This window comes from Aotus nancymaae, unplaced genomic scaffold, assembly GCF_030222135.1.
Source record: "Aotus nancymaae isolate 86718 unplaced genomic scaffold, 86718_ANA_hifiasm-v0.15.2.pri h1tg000985l, whole genome shotgun sequence".
NCBI lineage: Eukaryota > Metazoa > Chordata > Mammalia > Primates > Aotidae > Aotus > Aotus nancymaae.
Genome location: NW_026989401.1, coordinates 6,246 through 21,353, shown reverse-complemented (window position 1 = coordinate 21,353; position 15,108 = coordinate 6,246). Strand labels below are relative to the sequence as shown.

The following is a 15,108-nucleotide window of genomic DNA, read 5'->3' as shown; positions in this document are numbered from 1 at the left end:
TCCTGGAGCAGGAGGGAGGAAAAGTCCTAAAAGGAGTCTTCCTCCCATAACCCCACCCAGCTGTCACTTCTTCTGAGAGGCTGTCCTGGCCCTGACCACATTCTCCAAAGCAGCCCCGTTGCTCTCGGTCCCCATCCCAGTTGTAACCATCTGCCATCACATTGCCCGTGTGTGTTCACACATGTGTTTATCAGGTGCTCTCCTGTTAGTACACCAGCTTCAGAGGGCATGCCTCGTCTGAATTATTCACCACTGTGGTGACAAGGCCTAAAGCAGGCCCTTAGTTTGGTGGGGAGATACTCAGTGACTTGCAGAGGAGGAAGGAGGGAAAGGAAGAGCTCTGGGCCTCATCACTGCACTGACAAGGAAGAACCTAGCATTGGAGGATACAAGGTTTCCTCAGTGTGGCAGGGGCTGGTGGGTGTCTTCGGGCTGTTACCCTTTCCTTGTACACTCTAAGACCCTTCACACAGCCTCCATAGGGAGCAGGGCCAGAAGATCAGATAATACCAAGGGTGCCTGGTTTATCCAGCATCCAGAATTGTCAGCTGTAGAAACATAAAATTCAATATAAATGCAAATGCACGTGGAAATGAAATTAGGTTTGATGCAAAACAAACTCCAGGAGCCATGAATGCCTTGGGCTTCCAGTTTGCAATCAGCTTCAGGGGGAGTCTCCAGCCCTGACCAGTGCATCTCCTGGGTCTGCCCTTCCACTCCCCAGGCCTGGGTTTGCTGATTTTCCCTCGCTGCCCCTAAAGCTGTTGTGAGGCCCAGAGATGGCTGTGTCTGCTGTACTCACACACAGGGGAAGTTGTTGCTGAATCGAGTGTGTGTCTGAGCTGGAGGTGCAGTAAGGAGATCTGTTATAGCCTTTGGTTTAATAGAGAACAAACAAAACACCTCTCACCTTACAGCCAGTCAGTCTCTCCCCTGGCAGGTGTGCAGTGTGACACTGGGGCACCCTCATCAGGCCTGGGATGGGCTCGTGCCTGTGCAGCGGGAGGCTCTCTTCTGCAGAGGCAGCTGGACTCTGTGTGTCTTATGTGTCTGAAGGGACTGGACAGGAGTGGACACTGGGTGGGATGAGGGGTGACCTCTGTGTCCAGGATACACTCCTGCAGCCAGAATGAGAAGATGCTGCGTGCAGACACTTGTCCAGATTCACTGACAACCTCGAACTTTAGCTGCCGCTCGTGGCACCATTTCAGCGAGTGGGGTGGGAGGAATGAGTAGCTCTAAAAGGGAACTGTTACCTGCCTGGCGTCGTGAGTCACTTCTCAGCATGTCATTTTGGGAGTGGGAAGTGTGCTGGGTGCGTGGGGAGGGGAGCAGGTGGGAGGGAGCAGCACGGAAGAGCCGAGGCCCCTGGAGTTCCTGATGAGCTGTTGGAGGGAGCCCACTCCTCGGAAAGGCAGGGGAGCTGCAGCACCTGTCGACTCTCTCTTCCTTCCTCCCTGCAGGCCAGCCAGCTGGGTGTGTACCGGGCCTTTGTGGATAACTACGGAGTTGGCATGGAAATGGCAGAGAAGCGCTGTCAGGCCTATGCTCAGTTTGCAGAAATCTCTGAGGTAATGCCTTGACGCCGTTCAGCCAGGTGTGCCCTGACTCCCATCTGTACCCTCCACCTCCCTGGGAGAACAGAGTGTGCCAGATCAAGATCTGGTCGTGAACCCCAGCTGTTTCCAGATTCTGTCGGGTTTGCTGCATCAGCCCCATGCTGGGGATGCTATTGTGCTCAGACAGGAGGAGCAGCTGACAGGATGTCCTGCCTCCCCAGGGGCGAGGGCCTGATTCTGGGGGTTGGCCGGGTTCTGGGGACACTCTTTGCACCTTCTGTCTGCAGTGAGGAGTGTTTGTAGTTCTGCCCGTTAACAGCTCTCACCACAAGTGTCCTGTGGCTGACTTTGTACCTGGCACTGGAGGCATGGCCGGAGGTGACCCACTCTTCCTTTTCCGGCCCGTCACAGACTTTGAGAGCGGGAAGCATTGAGGGGCTAGTGCCGCGGGGCGAGGGCTCATGTCACCTGTGCTCTCTAGACCCATGTGAGGAGCAAAGCAGCAGGTTGGAGCTGCACTGCCTGCCCCAGGCCCCACGTTTGAGAGGCTACTGACTCCCTGCCTGCATTTAGCCCCAGGAAGCTGAAACCTCAAACCATGCAGTGTTAGCACCCTGGGCCTCGAAAGAGTCATTCAGAAACAGAGACCATGAAAGGGCCATTCAGGAGGCTGGTGGCCAAGTCAGGACCAGAACCTAGCCGCACCCCTGGTCTGCACTCTCCAGACTGGGGTTCTTCCTGCCCTTCCCCACCCTGTGTCTGCCTGGTGGCCACTCTGCGACATTTTCCTCTTCAGGGGCCTTTGCTTCTTGATGATCCCACCAACTCGCTGTAGCTTTGCCTTCTGACTTGGCTTTCCCACACCCAGCAAGGGTTCTGAGCAGAAAGTAGGGGTTCTGCATTCACACCCTACTTCTAGTGCCCATGTCTCTTTCTAACCCCGTGGTTCTCGCATGGAGCAGAATGTGAGAACCACAGGGTTAGAAAGAGACATGGGCACTAGAAGTAGGGAGTGAATGCAGTCACCCTTGCTGAGACACACCCTCAGCTGTCACCCCTGGGCTTTTGTTCTCTAGACTTTATGCCGTCGTCCTGTTCATCACAGGACGGCGTATCATGGTCCCCGCTCTGATGTTTCCAGTAGTAACAGTACCTGCCGCCCTGTTCCTCCAGAGCCCGCGGGGCACCCCGCTCCACCGGGTGCTTCTGGTAACAGGCTCTGCATGCATCCAGGGCTCCAACTTCCCTCCCTGCTGCCAGACTTCCTCTGGACCATTCAATCTGTTCTCTCTTCCTTTTTCTTTAAATAAGCAACTGTCCTCCCCAGTAGCTGGAATGGTGACACTGAATTTTCAAGTGACCTTCACAAATCAGGGACCTGAGCTTTTAAAGAGCAGGTTATAGTTAGACGGGCAAGTTCAAGTCCACCCGGACAGGTTTCTGCAGAGGAGGGAGGAGACACCATGGGATGCCACCTGGGGATCACGTGGTCCCACCAGCGATGCACCAGTGGATTCTGAGCTATGGCTGGGATGCAGGAAGTAGAATGGGGCTCACGGTCAGCCGCAAGCTGGCCCACTGTGAAGGTTTGTGGCACTTGCACCGTCAGAGCGACATGCACTTCGGTTCTCTGTGTTTCAAAAAAGATCCAGAGAAATTGGAGTCACCCAAAGAGAGCAGAGTCAAACTCAAGGAAGAGAAAGTGGCAAGCCCTATGGAAGTGGGAGGGGGTCAGTGCTCAGGCATGGGAATTTGAGGATCATCCTCAAGTACAGGAAGGAGTGGAATAGCGTCCATCTTCTCCTGGGACAGTCCTGAGAGATGGGCAGCGTCCAGTTAGATCTGCTTTCATGGAACGCCAGCTCTCCAGAGAGTAGGTAATAGGAATTAGATGAAAAGGGCTTTGGGAGTCAGGCTGGTTTGGGAGGTGCAGGGTTAAGCCAAACTCACACGTTTTCTTTTCTTTTCTTCTTTTTTTTAAGATGGGGTTTCACCATGATGGCCAGGCTGGTCTTGAACTCCTGACCTCGGGTGATCCACCCACCTCGGGCTCCCAGAGTCCTAGGATTACAGGCGTGAGCCACCGTGCCCGGCCAACTCGTACGTTTTCTTGAGTCAGGTGTTCCCGGAACTTGCAGATAACTCCCAAGCATCGCACTTTCCAAGGCACGTGGGCTGCCTCCCAGGCTCATGTGAGCCCAGCACCTGTTTTTGCAGTCTTTCATTTGGCTCTCCCACCCCCTCACACCCTTTGGGAACTGCTGAGTCGTATGTACAGAGGAACAGTCACTGCAAGGGCTGTTAAACTCTCAGGAAAGGTACCAAAGCTCATGGCAGTGTTTGGCCCCAGTGAGCTGGAAAACACTTTCTTTTGGTCTTGAGATGTTTTCTGCAGCACAAGAGGTTGGCAGAGTAACCTCAGAATCTCTTCCGTCTCTGCTGCTTATGCCTTTATTCAGAAGCTTAGGACCAGGAATTAATCTCAGCTCTTTCCCAGTGGATCTGAGGCACACAGGAATCTTTTATACTGCATTTCTCCAGTGATGCGTTCAGTGCACTTGTATCAAAACATGCTAGGCTCTTCACTTACAAGCCCTGCTCTTGCCCTGGAAATCTCATTAACACCTCATTTTTTAGCAAGTACACTTGCAAATCTAGAGAGGTCGGGTGGAGGGAGAATCCAGTGTCAGTCTGCAGTGGTGGGCCTGCCCTGGCCGTCTCCAAAGGCGATTGCTCTTCCAAACTGCCAGCCCCGTGCATGCCATCTAATTACCCCAGGGAAACAGTGATGTGTGCTTAGGAGCATGCTCCTGTTGGCCTCCATTTGCAGGATTCTTATGTCAGAGGATCTCAGCCAGGCATGATTTCGTTCACAGGGGACAGGCACTTGGCAATGCCTGGAGACACTTTTGTTTGTCACAACAGTGGGAAGGCAGGTGCACTCCTGTGCCTATAGGTAGAGGCCAGGGCAGCCGCTTAGCACCCTGCAGTGTACAGGACAGCTGCTCAGAGAATCTCCAGCCCAAAATGTCAACAGTCCTTGGCTGAGAAGGCCTGTCCCACGTGGACCGCAGCCTCCAGGGCATCCTGCGTGCTCAGCTTGCCCATGGGTCCCTGCGCACCCTGTGATTTCATTATCAGCTCAGAATGCGCCTGGGTTCATTGCAGTGAGGGAAAGCCCAGATTGCTGCCAAAGGTGGAACTTTCTGCTGCATTGAAGTTAGTGGCAGCATTCTTTTTCTCCAAGGCCTTACCATGTTGAGGGTAGAGCACAGCCCCCTTCACCCTGTCTCGCTGTCCCACCGCCAAACCAGTTGGTACAGCTTATTTTATGTAAAGGGAAGATAAATCTGGAGTGCTCAAGCACAGTTTAGGTAGAATATTCAGTAAAGCCATTGGAGTGAGCCTTTTCCAAAAGGCTATTCTCTTTTTATTCATGTATAGAAATCCTCATAAAATAGAACAACCTCGGCCGGGTGACTCATGCCTGTAATCCCAGCACTTTGGGAGGCGGAGGCGGGTAGATCATCTGAGATCAGCAGTTTAAGACCTTCCTGGCCAGCATGGTGAAATCCTGTCTCTACTAAAAATACAAAAATTAGCCAGGCAGCAGTGGCTCACGCCTGTAATCCCAGCACTTTGGGAGGCTGAGACGGGTGGATCACGAAGTCAGGAGAAACCCCGTCTTTACTAAAAAGCGAAGAATTAGCCGGGCGTGGTGGCACACACGCCTTTAGTTCCAGCTACTCAGGAGGCTGAGGCAGAAGAATTGCTTAAACCTGGGAGACAGAGGCTGTAGTGAGCCGAGATCTCTAGTTGGGAGGCTGAGGCAGGAGAATCACTTGAACCCAGGAGGCGGAGGTTGTGGTAAGCCGAATTCACTCCGTTGCACTCCAGCTGGGCACCAAGAGCGAAACTAAGTCTCAAAAAAAAAAAAAAGACCAACCTCTTTTATGCTCAGTATGGTTTATCTGAGTCATCATACATAAATCTTACATTCAGAAGAGGCTCTCATTTTTGATAATTTTATTATTCTACCCAAAGTGATCCAAGGAATCTTTCTAAACATTATTATAGAGACTGTTTTTTCTGGCTCAGTTAACAAATGTATATTTAAAAGCTTATCTGGCTTCAGCTTTGTGTGTTGCCAGTGTTATTCAAGTCTTCTTAGCTGTGAAAGCAAGTATGTACCACTTAGGTGGAAGATTTATTACCATATTCTTTATAGGTATATAGAATGGTTTTGTTTTCTGAACCAATATTGGGGCTAATGTTTTGCAAAAGAATTTCTGGCCAGGCACACTGGCTCATGCCAGTAGTCCCCAGCACTTCGGGAGGCCAAGGCAGGAGGATCACTTGAGCCCAGGAGTTCGAGACCAGCCTGTGCAAAATGGCAAAACCCTGTCTCTACAAAAAATTAGCCAGGCTGGTGGTTCTTTCATGTAATCCCAGCTACTTGGGAGGCTGAGGTGGAGAAGCAACTGAGTCCAGAAAGTCGAGGCTGCAGTGAGCTCTGATCGCACCACTTGCACTCCAGCCTGAAGTAAGGCTGTCTCAAAAAAGAAAAAAAAACGTCCCTGCTGCCTCTTGATGAGAGAGGTATGCTTGGAAATAGGTTTAGATCCTGAGTGTTGGGGTTTCTGAGATAGTCTACTGACTTATATAGGATATCGCAGCAAATATTTGAAAGTAGGACTTTACTGGTTAATTTGGAAAGTGTGATCACTTTTAGATACCTGCAAATGGCTAATTCCCAAATGCCGGGATGATTATTGCTTTATCAAATGCTGAAGATAATGTACACTGTGTTATATTTAACCATTTCTGTTAGAGATCTAGGACATTCTTTTTACTAAATGAGCTAGAATGTACAAAATAATTTCAAAATAGTAATATTGAAGGAGGAAGCCTTAAATAAGGTGTGTTCTGATTTGTACATTCTGATTTGTACGTCTAAGAATTTTTCAGCTTTGCTCTAGTGACATCTAGCTTTCAAACAGTTTTATCACATGCTAAAATTCTTCAAAAGCAAATTTCTAAAGAGCTTTCTTCCAGTTAGGTTCTCAGTGTAATGCCGTTTCTTTCCACAGATTTGCTTGTAAATGTATCAGGAAGAGGCAGCCCAGAATGAAGAAAGCAAGCAGGAGTGTTGGCTTGGTGCCTAAAGTGTCTGGGATAAGTAAAACGCAAACAGCAGAAAAAATTAAACCTGAAAACAGCTCTTCAGCATCTACAGGAGGCAAACCTGTAAAACCTGGAACAGCAGCATCATTGTCAAAGGTATTCATGTGGTGATGTTTGAATACATGGTGGATTTTTGGAGGAGTGAGTTTAAATATGATGTTTAATATATTAAATGAGCATCCTTACAGGTGTGCCCTCTTCTGGTGCTGGGAACACTTGGCCTTTGAAGAGACCTTACAGTAGGGTAGACCTAATTGGTGTTTTTGGTCTGTCTTTTTGAATGAAACCAAACAATAGGCTTGTTCATGAAACAAATAATTGAGCACCTGCCTTGTGTAGGATGCTGTGATTGTGTGAACTGGAGGTACACTCTGCCTTCAGGGAGCTTGTGGAGTAAAGGATGGAGGCAAGGCACAAACATAAATAAGGAAAATACTCAGGGAGAATGTCAGATATCCAGGGAGAGCAGTAAAGCACTGTGAACAGTTTCAGGTAGGTAAATATTGTTTCTAGCCTGGGAAGGTTTTATGAAAAGAGCATGTGAGCCAAGTCTTACAGTCCTGTGACCTCCAGACAGGTCTTTTTATCTGCTATCTCCCTCACCTTCGTCACCACAAATTGCTGTTCTTCTTCTGGCAGCTGGTTCATTATTATTATTATTATTATTATCATCGTCATCACTTTTTTTAATTCCTTTTTTTTTTTTTTTTGAGATCTGTGTTGCCCAGGCTGGTCTCCTGGTTCAGTGGATCCTCCTGCCTCAGCCTCTTGAGTAGCTGGCTCTACCGGTGTGTGTCCACATGTACAACCGGAAACATGATTTGTTCAAAATCCTTTTTTCCAGGCAGGGCCCCGATAGATCATGGCTTAATTATTTTAAGAATGACCTCAGGAACAGCTGAGGAACTTCCTTATATGTGTTGAAAGATCTAACAGGAAATGCTAGTTTTTCTATTCTAAGGTTGTTGGAACTGAACCCAGACTTATTTCATTGGCTTGGAGATGCACATAGATTTTCTCCTGGCTATGACCCTGATGAATTGCTAGGTATCATCCTGTGGCCTATGTACCAGGAATAGACCCTTGCCCAGCTTCTGTTAGTCTCAGTGAACACACTGAATCATTTTGTTGGTAGCAGTGCTGCCGCTCTTTGGTGTACAATAAGCTGCGTTTTCTGACCTAACTGGTTACTCAGTTGCTGGGGCTTTCTTTGGCGTGGAGTGCCTGTGTGACTAGGTGACCTGTTATTTATGCGACTGGAAGAACAGGTTGAAATGTTGGCATTGGATATGCACTGCTACCTTCCTTCTGTGGCCTCTTCATCAGTGGCAGGCAGTGTCTTTGGAGGTTTACTATGGAATGTGCACTGAACAGGCATGTTACATCTTCGAAAGCTTGGATCTGGAATTGCTGGGAGTTTGGTCTTGGACAGTGAGTACTTTTCCACTGTAAAGCAAACCTGTACACTTGCTCTTGCCAGCACATGCCAGCTGTCCATAGCTTTGGCTTTGCTGTGTTGACAAGTTTGTTTAAGGTGTGTGTGTGTGTGTGTGTGTGTGTGTGTGTGTGTGTGTGTGTGTGTGTGTGTGTGTGTAGCAGGAAGGTCAGGGCAGAGGTAAAGCTTTTTTGGCAATACTTTTCCTGGAGTGGATTAATTGCCTTCACTTAAGAGAGGAGAAGGAAAAAGTAATGAAGTGGAGATTAAAGTAAAAAGAGACAGAAGGAAAGAAGAAAATCGTGAAAAAGAACAATGGAAACATTGAAGGGCTTTGAGACCCCACAGACTAAACTGTTATTTTATTTTTCTAATTTTCCTTATTTTACTGTGTTTCTCTGGCACATAGATACTTCTTACAACGTGAATTCCTGTAACTGTCATGAAGCATTGATGATTAACCTGGTGAATGAAGTGTTTGGCTTAATTATTGACATAGCATGTGCACACACCCATTCATTTATGGACACCCACACCTGTGTGTCTGTCACTGCACAATATTCTCATGACTCTCTTCTTGTAGTGACAGGGTACAGGATATGCATTTTTTCACCTCTCTCATTTTAAGTATTGTTTGAGGCTAAATGTAGTTGAGGGTTAAGGGAAGGACTCTTTTGATCCAGAACACTTCACTGCTGGTGCAGCTTTCATAAATACAAAACACTACTGCTGCCCGCAGTGAGTTTTGGGGACATTATTCCCACTTTTGTCAGGAGCTGTGTTATTGGGCTTTCAGGCTTTGTATACTTAATTCTCCTTTGTCACAGTCAGTGGAGAGGATTATTTTCCATGTAGAGAGGGTCTCCTGCATGCCAGCACTTTGTAGCGTTCGCTTATACTGTTGAGGTGTTCATGATTAGTTCTTTTGCATTAATATGCTATTCCATTGTACTGCTGATAATTTTTTCTAAAAATTATGAATTAATAAGCTTCAGTTAGAATTTAGGATTGATAACTCTCCATGATTATTTGTGGTCATACAGTGTAAAAGTTAGTTAACAGTATGAACAATCTACCTCTGAAACTTGAAAGGTAAAATTTGAAAACAAATCTTCAAATTTGAGAGAGAGATGCAGACTGTGAAACTTGGACTTGACCTTGAGAAGTATATGTACCTGGTTGTAGTATTTCATTATTTGTTTCTGGAATGTTTTTACCAAATTATTTGCATTTTGCAGCAGTTATAAAAAAGTAGGCTGAACATTTGTTCCTTCATCAATTTCATGTTTTTACACTTGCTGATGGGGGATGTTTATGTGTGGGAATGCACATGCCCTTACATAATTTTGTTGCAAAAATTAAAAGAAATAGGGAAAAACAGCAGAGAGCCTGCTAGTAGCTTAGGGTAAAAGGTAAGTTGGAAAATGCAGAGGTTTTTGTTTTTGTTTTTTCCTTTTTTGTTGTTGTTGAAGTAAAGCATACGTATAGCAAAGTCCACAGAGCATAGGTGTTGAGCTTAGTGAATCATCACAAAATGAAACATACCCTGCAACCACCACCTAGAAACAACATACGTGCCCCTCAGAAGCTTCCCTTGTGCCTCTGCTTAATCATTGTCCTTCCTGTCCTTCCCCAAAGTAACTACCTTTCTGACTTCTAGCACCAGGGACTAATTTTGCCAGTTTTTGATCTTTACAGGAACATAGTCATATACCATGTTGTTTTTTTATGTGTGTCTGGTTTCTTATCTGTACTGTTGCATCTAGCAGTGGTCACTTCCTTTTCATTACTGGTTAGTAATCCATCGGATGAATATACCACAGTTTGTTCATCTCTTCTACTATTGGAAGTCTTTTGGAGTTTCTGCTCTGTGGCTAAGAGTAGTGTTGTTATGAACATTTGTATACATGTGTATTAATGCACATGTGCCCCCATTTGTGTTGGTTCTAGAACAAGGAGTGAAATTACTGAACCATAGTGTATACCTATGTTCAGCTTTAGTATTATAGATAGAAGAAAATCATTTTTTAAGGTGGTTACCAGTTTACATTCCTGGTTACTTCATATCCTCTCTTGCACTTAAATTGTTACTCCTTTTATGTTAAGCACTCAGGAATGTATAAAGGGGTGGAGGAGTGGCACTAATTTGCATCATTGCCAGTAAGATTGAATACCTTTTTATACATTATTTTTATGTGCTCAGTGGTCATTTGGATCCTTTTTTGTGAAGTGCCTGTTCAAGTCACTTGCCCATTTTTCTGTTGGCTTTTTTTTCCAACTTTTTTTTTTATTTATTGTGGAAAACTGCATATAGCATTCATCACCTTGGCCTTTTTATTTTCCATTTTATTTATTTTTATATTTTTAAGAGATGGAGTCTCACTCTGTTGCTTGCCCAGGCTGGAGTGCAGTAACATGATCCTAGTTTACTGTAGCCTTGAACTCCTGGACTCAAGCCATCTTCTGGCTTCAGCCTCCTAAATAGCTGGGGTTATAGGTGCACACCACCATACCTGGCTAATTAAAACTAATTTTTTTTTTTTTTTTTAAGAGACAGGGTCTTGCTTTGTTACCCAGGCTGGTCTCTAACTCTGTGGCCTCAAGTAATTCTCCTGTGAAGGTGAGGTTTCAGGTGTGAGCCACCGTGCCCAGCCATCTTAACCATTTTTGAGTGTGCAGTTCAGCGCCATTAAATACATTCACATCGTTGTGCAGCCATCATCACCATCCATCTCCAGAATTTTTCATCTTGCTAAACGGAGGCTCTGTACCTATTATATAACTCCCCATTCCCTCTTCTCTCCAACACCTGACAACCACCATTCTACTTTCTGTCTCTATGAATTTCACTGCTCTAGCTATCTCATATAAATGGAATCATAGGCCACTTGTTTTGTGACTGCCTTATTTAACTTGGCATCGTGTCCTCAAGGTTCATCTGTGTTGTAGCATGCGTCAGAATTCCTTCCATTTTTAAGGCTCAGTGGTATTCCATTGTATTTATATGCTGTGTTTTGTTTATCCATTTGCCTGTCAGTGAACACTTGGGTTGCTTCCACCTTTTGTCTACTACTATGAATATGAGTGGAGTGTGCAAATATCTCTTCAAGACCTCACTTTCAGTTTTTTTTTTTTTTTTTTTTTTTTGATGGAGTTTCTCTCTTGTTTCCCAGGCTGGAGTGCAATGGCGCGATCTCGGCTAACTGCAACCTCTGCCTCCTGGGTTCAGGCAATTCTCCTGCCTCAGCCTCCTGAGTAGCTGGGATTACAGGCACCAGCCACCATGCCCAGCTAATTTTTTGTATTTTTTTAGTAGAGACGGGGTTTCACCATGTTGACCAGGATGGTCTCGATCTCTTGACCTCGTGATCCACCTGCCTCGGCCTCCCAAAGTGCTGGGATTACAGGCGTGAGCCACCGCACCCGACGTTGCTTTCAGTTTTGAGGGGGTATATGTCCATAGTTGGAGTTGCTACATTATATGATAACTCCATTTTTAATTCTTTGAGGAATTAAAGAGAGCGCTTCAAGGTGCGGGTTCCCGGCTGCTGCCCATGAAGGACCGCAGGTTTGGGCTGGGCGGTGGCTGCAGCGGTAACAGGGAGTTTCAGTACTGGGCTGGGACCACAGACCCTTCATCCTGCCGGGCTGCTGGTGTCCTTTCCTGAGGCTGTGCTGTGCCTGAGGGGCATCAGATGGGCCTGAGGAGATTGGAGGAAGCTGACACTGGAGCCAGCAGGAGGCCCCAGAAAGAGAGGCTGGGAAAAGGGACAGGTATCTAAGGGGGTAACCTCAGAGTCACTTGCCGCCTTGGGTGCCAGGTTAGCAGATGTGCTGGCTGCAGAACTGGAACCAGATCCAGATACAGCGATCTGCAGACCAGGAGAGAGAGGGTCAGTGGAAACAAGGGGTCCCTGTGTGAAGGGGACAGGGAAATGCACACACGTTGGGGTTGGGGATTTCATCCTTTTGCTGCCGGGAGAGGCAGGAAAGGCGGACCGGGCACCTGCTGCAGCTGTGGCTGAGGCCCAGGGATGTGAGGGGCCTCTTTGCCCTCCATTCGGTGGGGCCCCCCACATGGGGTCCCAAGTAGAAGGGGTAAGGGCCCCTGCGGCTGCTGCAGCAGCAGCAGAAGTGCCAGGCCTTGGGCTTCTCAGGCTGCAGTCCACACTTGGAGCTGGGAAGGGGGCAGGAATCAGCGAGGTGACCTGGGCTGTGTCCCGGGAGTGTGAAGAGGTGTCAGGAAGGGGATCTTAGGAGGCGCGGCGCTTCCTCCCAGACACGGCAGGTGTAGAGGGGGCCCCTGCAGCAGATGCTAGGAGGGACACGCGGCCCAGGTACTGTTGGGACATGTGAGTCCCCGGATGTGCATCCATGCTGGGTGCTTTAGGGACAGCAGGCGGAGAAGTCGTCCCTGTTGCAGGTGAGGGCAAAGCTTGGGAAGGCCGTGGGGCTCTACAGTCTGAGACGGCCTTGGCCTCACCCTGCAGTGCACTATTAATGCGCCGGAGTGCCGCCTCCTTCTCCAGGTCCAGGTCTTCAGCAGTGACCCGGAACCCCAGCCGTAAGGGAGATGGCAGCTTCAGAGGCGCCCCTCGCCTGCGTGGCAGCAGAGGAAACTTTCTTCTACGAGGCCTAGACTCCTGAGATGTGGGGGAGCCATTCCTGGGGGCCAATTTCTCCCCTGGTGGTGCCTCTGCTGCCTTTTCACCCTGGGTGTGAATGACAGCCTGAGAGACAGCCTGAGAGTTGTCCTCACTCACTGTCTCTGAGGAACTGAGGGTCACATGGCAGTGGGATGAGTCTGGCCCCCTCCTCCTCTTTAGCCACGGGAAGCCTCCCGTGGAGCTGTAGGAGCTGGAAATGGCATTTCTTTTTGGGCCAGGGCTCATCCCAGAAGGCTGGGATGTCTTGTGACATGTGACTCCTGACACGGTCACATGGCAGTGGGTTGAGTCTGGCCCCCTCTTCCTCTTTAGCCACGGGAAGCCTCCCGTGGAGCTGTAGGAGCTGGAAATGGCATTCCTTTTGGGACAGGGGCTCATCCTGCAAGGCTGGGATCTCTGGTCCTGTCTGCCTTCTGACCTCTGGGCATGGAGGTCTCTCTGCCGAGGCCCGGGCCTGGGCACTAAGGGCAAGGGGTCTCCATTATCCGGTACGGGCCTAAATGCAGACCGTGAATCCCCGGTGCCCTCGGGGCCCCTTTGGACATGGTCAGTATTCTGTTGGACTCTGGGGTCCTCGCCCTGCTCAGGCATCGCTGCCTCACTCTCCCTTTGTGCTCTCAACATGATCTCCTCCGGACAGGAGTCTGGGCCACAGCTGGGTGTTGTGGGCCCCAAAGGGGTGACTCCCTGCTCCTGGGCCCCACAGAGAGTTTTGGGTGGAATTGGACTCTCGCTATGGTACCTGTGCATCCAAATTGAAGGCAGAGGCAGGATCGCTGGAAAACCTTCTTGAAGTTGTTTGGACACACTGCTGATTCCAAGTGTCCGGGCCCTTGTAGGATGACCTGCCACTCCACCCAGGGGCAGGAGCAAGGAGGAGATCCCACAAGCAAAGTCAACGGAGGGATGGGGAGAGCGGGCTCAAGGCAACTGAGCCCTACTGGCAGGTCCCCGACACTCGGGCCGGGACAGGGATAAGGGGCACAGAGTGCCCAGGTAGCCCCTTCTGGGAGCAGCGGGGAAATTTCCGATTCTTAAACTCTCGAGAGCCAGGCTCTGAGCGTCGTCCTCTAGCTGCCAACGCGGCTAAAGACTAAGCGAGCGGTTTCTCCTGTTGCCGGGCAACGCATCCTTCTAACGTGCGCGAGTGGGGGCGCGTGCAAAAACGGGCGCAAGTGAGAGATCCGCGCCAGAAGGGCGACCTTCACGGATTCGCGGGACAAGGTATGCGCGCCAGGCACCTGCTGACAATGCGGTGGGGGGAGAGGTGCAAACTATGCGCGCGAGGCACGGGCTGGCAACCGTGGGAAAATGGAGAGGCCGGCGCACAAGGCGCCTGCTGGCAACCGTGGGAAAATGGAGGGGCCGGCGCAAAAGGCGCCTGCTGGCAACCGTGGGAAAATCGAGGGACTGGCGCACCAGGCGCCTGCTGGCAACCGTGGGAAAATGGAGGGGCCGACGCACAAGGCGCCTGCTGGCAACCGTGGGAAAATGGAGGGCCCGGGGCGGGGCGCGCGAAATAGGTACTGGAGGGAGAGGCACGCGCACAAAGCACGCGAGACATAACCGTTAGGTGCGGCAAGGTATGCGCACAAGGCACCTGCTGGCAACGGCGGGGAGGGGTCAAGGTGTGCGCGCGAGGCACCTGCTGGCAATGGCGGGGGAGGGGGCAACGTATGCGCACAAGACGCCTGCTGGCAACGGCGGGGAGGGGGGTGAAAGTGTGCGCGCGAGGCACCTGCTGGCAATGGCGGCGGAGGGGGCAATGTATGGGCACAAAGCACCTGCTGGCCATGGCGGGGAGGGGACAAGGTGTGCGCGCGTGGCGCCCGCTGGCAATGGCGGCGGAGGGGGCGATGTACGGGCACGAGGCACCTGCTGGCACCTGCGGGACAGGGGGCGCGGTGGTAGGGTGGGGGGCAGCGCAGGTATAGGTACTGGATGAGAGGCCAGCAAAAAAGGCCCGGAACCCTAACGAACTGGCATGGCAAGACACGGGCACAAGGCACCTGCTGGCAACCGTGGGAAAATGGAGGCGCCGGCGCACAAGGCGCCTGCTGGCAACCGTGGGAAAATAAGGGGGACCGGCGCACGAGGCACCTGCTGGCAACCGCAGGAAACTGGAGGGGCCGGGGCGGGGCGCGCGAAATAGATACTGGAGGGAGAGGCACGCGCACAAAGCACGCGAGACATTAACGGTTCGGTGCGGCAAGGCATGTGCACAAGGCATCTGCTGGCAATGGCGGGGAGGGGTCAAGGTGTG

The 15,108-nt window shown here is 49.9% G+C and overlaps 1 pseudogene; it reads left to right on the top strand.

The window, feature by feature from the left end:
• LOC105709930 (breakpoint cluster region protein-like) overlaps positions 1-14,438 on the top strand; it is a 36,532-nt pseudogene extending 22,094 nt beyond the window's left edge.
• Positions 14,439-15,108: the final 670 nt, after the last annotated feature.